The sequence below is a fragment of the Spinacia oleracea genome, chromosome 2, assembly GCF_020520425.1.
Source record: "Spinacia oleracea cultivar Varoflay chromosome 2, BTI_SOV_V1, whole genome shotgun sequence".
Taxonomy (NCBI): Eukaryota; Viridiplantae; Streptophyta; class Magnoliopsida; order Caryophyllales; family Amaranthaceae; genus Spinacia; species Spinacia oleracea.
The window spans coordinates 52,429,954-52,435,309 of NC_079488.1; the positions used below are offsets into that span (position 1 = coordinate 52,429,954).

A 5,356-nucleotide genomic window follows, 5' to 3' on the forward strand; every position below is an offset into this window, starting at 1 on the left:
CTATTGTTGTGCCCCTGACTGTTTCCTCCTCGATAATTTCCATTTCCATTCCCATTCCTATTCTCATTCATATTCTTTTTGAAATTCCCTTGGTTTTCCCGGACATTAAACACTTTTCTTTTCTTTCCAACAACATTTTTCTTGTCCCTTATGGACTGAAAACCATAAATATGAGCGGTTCTCTCATACACATTATCTAAAGGTGTAAGGGTTTCTCCACCTAATCCTAACTGGATCTCATCGGTCAACCCTTGCTCAAACCTCTGAGCCTTTATCTCTTCTGTGGCTACAACCTCAGGTGCAAACTCCGACAGCGCTATAAATTTGCTATAATATTCAGCGATGGTCATACTCCCCATCCCCAGGTTTATGAATTCCTGCGCTTTTCGTTTTGTTATGAAAGGAGGATAAAACTTTTCCCTCAACGCAACGACAAATGAGTCCCAATTAAATCCTTCAACAACACTTAGCCTAGTTCCATTCTCTTTCCACCATAGATCGGCCTCATCTTTTAGGTAAAGGACAGCTTCGCCTACTTTCATATTTTCAGGACAATTTACCGCCCAAAATAGTTTTTCAAACTCCCTAATCCAGTTTTCTAGGAAGGTCGGGTCTGCTTGCCCCTTGAAGTATGGTGGCTTAACTTTCGCAAACCTTTCAAACATGTCCCCTGCAGAATCGGGGCGCTCAGTTCTTTCCTGAGCTAGTTTTTCCGCCAAGAGGCGAATAGCAGCAGCTAGGTCATTATTGTTGGCCATCCTAAAGCGCGACCTGTACGTAATATATTCTATTTTACGTTCGAAAACTTCACTTAACATTATCCTAGCAATGTAATATCACACCAGCATCCAGAATTCACATACATAAACAATCATTTATGAATGATATTCGCATACATGACATTCAACTGAGAAACAAGGAACAAATTCAATCATCACGAATAATAAGGCAGAATAAAAGAAGAAAACATTCTCTTTGCGTGCCCAAAATAAACTCTTGATCCTTTGGATAATCAATGATCTAACTCTATTCCTCAAAAGAATGTTAATAACAATCCTAAATATCCACAACACACATGTCCTCAAAATAAAATTAAAAGTTCTATGGCATAAACATAAACTATTGTTGGCGAATTATAGAATTCTCACATTGGAAACGAATGCCTTAACTTTTATTGCTAATTCTATAAAGGTTTAATACATCCTTGAAAAGAATAAAGAATAACTCAAACTCTTATTGCTTTAACTTTAAACTGTTGTAGCTTTGCTACTTATTCTCCAAAACATTTAAGAACAAACTAACTATTACAACTTCAAATGTTTAAGGCATCTTGTCTATCTGTTCTTTCTTTGGAAATTTGTGAAGTGAAATCTAGATCCTCAGTATTCGTCGATCTTCTCAAAGGATCCTATGTTGGTGTACTTGGAAAGAAGCGTTTTATTCATGAAACAAACAACTTAAGATCTTACTAACGATTTCCCAACCAAAGCATAATCAGAATTCAATAAAACAATAAGTTTGGTGTAATCAAACAATTTTTATGCACATTTACATGCAACACTTAAACATTTAACATATGCACATAGCAATTAACTTCTTATGCTAGCAATTAACTACTAATGCACATATAATTCTATCCTATATGCCCTTTCCTATATTACCCATCTCTCATAATAAATCATAATAGGTCAAACATTGAAGAATTTAAAGAATAAAACAAGAACGATTAGTAAGAAAAAGTTTATTAAACGAATAAATAAAATAAAGAAATTTTATTATTATTTTTATTTTCAAACGAATAATTAATAAGAATTTTTTTTTATTAAACGAATAAATATTAAACGAATAAATATACTTAAGGGATAAGATTTTTTTTTTTTTTTTCCGAATATATTTAATTTAATTTCGAAAATAACGAAAAACGTACTTAATTCACATAAACGAAAAGTTTCGAATAAATAAGTTAATTCTGAACTTAAATAAGAAATATTATATACTTTCAAACAAGATAAAAGGAAATCGGCCCCCGAAAAAAAAGTACCAATTTTTGAACACTATAATACGTAGAAGCTCGATTTTTAAGAAGTTTATTTTAAATAACTAGATAGTTAGGCGCCTAAAAAATTGTTAAGTAAAACCTTAGCTTCTAGATACCACTTTGTAACACCCCGACAATTCCCTTTTTCTAAAACAACCCTTTTATAAATATAACTATAGAGAATTATTAAGGCATTATCGCCCGTGTGAAAACGTACGGCTTATTCAGAATTTTGCAGCGGAAAACATAAAACTAACTTTTAGGTTCATAAATAATCGATTACATACTAAGTCCAAAACCAATTAACGGAAATAAGGAAATACGAATAGTACGACAACTTTCAAATATAAGTTAACAACCCAAATCACTTAATAAAACAAATATAACTACAAGCTCTCTAATCCCGATCCCAATGATGCATCATCTTCAAACCTGTAGATGGGCAACGCTTATTGATCCTTAGAGACTGCTCACCAAAGTTGGGTCATCACAGGATCAATAAGGCATAGCCATGATCAACACACACAAACAAAGCACGTAATCAGCAAAGCTGAGTACTACATACTAAAACAATAATAATCCTAACATGATACTATTAAACATAATTAAGGGCAGACAAAGCATGATAATCTGACGACCATACTTAACTAGACTAGGCTAGACTGGACTAGACTTTTATAACAATAATATTATTTTAATTGAAATAGGCAATGGACCGAGTTTTCTAGCTAAGCGAGGTACGGGCGCGACTCCGTAACCTCAGTGACCTGCGATATCGAGGAACGTTTGACTGAAAATAGGACGAGGTGATCAATCCGGTCCGAATGAAAGGCCATGGGCTACCACCATGAACCCCAACTCCTGTTTGTCCGTCACTTTAGACGTGCACAGTCTAAAGCTATTGCTACTCAGTTTCACTTTACATGATTTACAAATTGACACCCTGTTATGACTCAACAATCACATAAGGCATGCAACTCACATTTATTTATAACTGTTTTTATCTTGGAATTGAGTAAGTGACCACAAAGGCATCAAACAAGACTCATTCCAATTAACTCCAATCTTTTCTTTAATACTGATCAACCCCTGAATATGGGTATAAGGTTTCAACTTACTAAATAAGGTCCTCCGCCCTCATAAAGTAGTGAAAAGCTAAAAAGGGAACAACAATTAACTGATCTGAATTATATACTAAATAATCTAGTGTTCCCAATCAAACATGTTTGCATCAATCTTCCATACTAACATGTTATAATCCTCAAAATGCAATAAAGGTTTAATATGTTCATCCAACAGTATCAAACATGCAATTTCAACCTGACTAAGTTCATCAACAACATCAACATAACCAAGTTCATCAATAATTCAACATGGTTTCAACAATTAGCACACATTCCAAGCACACAGGTATGTACGTACCTTGTGTAAACAAACTGCAAGACCACTTTAATAATTCAAAAGTCGCCTAAGGAGAATTCTCCGCCTAAAACAACCAACAAGGATTCACAATCAACTTCTAAACATTCACAACAATAACAAAGCATTCTAAATACATCCTAAACATATTTAGAACTTTCCCCAATATCAAAACTTGAGTATTTGATTTCTTAGCATCATAATTATTGAATTAGTGATTGAAATTCGTTGAAAATTCTTTGCAAACATCGTACTTTAAATTTCAAGCATATAAATTTGTTTAAAAACTTCCCCAACACCAAATTACCACGCTTAGAATATAAAAATAATAGTTTTAATCATTCCAAATCATTCTACCATGATCCAACATCATTAAAAACTTAGAATTCCCGCTTTAACTAATTTAAATTCTCGTTTCAATCAATGTATGAAATCTGAAAATTAATAATTTAATCATAAAATATTAAAATCTGAAATAAGTAAATAAATCTTAAAAATCATAATTTTAATTCACTCCAACAATATTTAAATTAATACATATGATATAAAAAGATTAGCTTTGGGTTTTAAGAGTTAACCGACGAGAGAGGACGACGGTGGCAGGCGGTGAGGCGCGGCCGGAGGCGGCAGCACTGCTCGGCGACAGCAAGGAGAGGGTGGCGCGACTCGGTTGCTGCTGCGCAAAAACCAAAACGAGCGAGGAGAGCAAGAGCGAAAAAGATCGTGAGAAGGGTAGCGAAGCTGCAAGAAACGAACGAAAGAGAAAGGAAGAAGAACGAAGGAGAAGAAGAAGGTTACCGTGCAGCTGGCGGTCGCGGCGGCGGTAGGTGGTCGGCGGCTGGGGCTGTGCGAGGTTCAAGCATAATCACGTGAGGAGGGGTGAAAACGAAGAAAGAAGAACGAAAAGAAAAGGGGAACGAAAGAGAAAAGGAAGGACGACGGAGAAGAGCTTACCGGCTGTGACGAGGACGGTGGAGGTCCGGCGGGTGTATGGTGGCTGGCGGCTGGGCAGAGAGTACCAAGGTTTGAGGGTTTGCTAGTTTACGTGAGTTTGAATGAGAGATAGGTTTTGCTTCTTTTTTTTTTCTCTTTTGCGTTTTCACGTGAAGTTCAAATGGGGTTTTGGCTTTGTTTATTTTTTTATTTTTGTTTTACGTGAATTAGAGTAAAGGGAGGGTTTGAGTTTTGGGTTTTAATATTGGGCTTTCCCAAGTGGGCTAGAATTAGGATTTAGCTTTTATGATTCGAATCCAAAACTGAATAGGATCGTTTTCTAAATTCAATCAATTTTCGTAATTCAAATTCTTTTCTACTTAAAATTCTAAAATCATTTTCGATTTCGTAAATCGTTGAAAATATTAATATGTAATAAATAAATATATGTTAATTATATATTTATTTCCAAAATTCATAAATTCTTATTTAAATATATTAAATATACGGTAAAATATATAAATGAAATGTATAAAATTACGGGGGATTACATGGTTGATAGTTCAATAAATAACATTTAAGGTTATTATTAAATTAATATATCTAAATAATATTTAGAGAAAACAATCAACAACCGTGATAATATACTGTACAATATAATATCTATGTTAAACAAACGATGATTAAAATAATCATAATAAACATTGACGAAATTTGAGATTTAACCATAGAAAATTAAAGAAGATATACGCGACACATAACATAAAACACGCACACATACCACGGGAAAATGTATGATGATAGTTTTTTTGTTGAAAATGATGATGATATAGAGTTGATGGTGTGGTGATATGATGAAATGGTTGATAGTTCAATTTATTTATAAGGAGTGCAAGGAAGATGATAGGTTGATGGCTTATTTTGATTAGATGTTTAGTTTTCTCTTTTTTGTAGTTAAGAATTTAA

The 5,356-nt window shown here is 33.9% G+C and overlaps 1 long non-coding RNA gene across 2 annotated transcripts; it reads right to left on the bottom strand.

The window, feature by feature from the left end:
• Nucleotides 1-1,882: 1,882 nt before the first annotated feature.
• Nucleotides 1,883-4,541, bottom strand: LOC130466928 (uncharacterized). 2 transcript variants are annotated; one of them, XR_008927086.1, is made up of 5 exons: nucleotides 4,412-4,541; nucleotides 4,256-4,301; nucleotides 4,036-4,133; nucleotides 3,461-3,524; nucleotides 1,883-2,504 (listed from the first exon to the last, which is right to left on the bottom strand). It is a non-coding gene; the product is annotated as an uncharacterized lncRNA (long non-coding RNA). The 2 variants fall into 2 exon arrangements; XR_008927087.1 differs by having other exon boundaries at nucleotides 4,036-4,301.
• Between the last annotated feature and the right edge of the window lie 815 nt (nucleotides 4,542-5,356).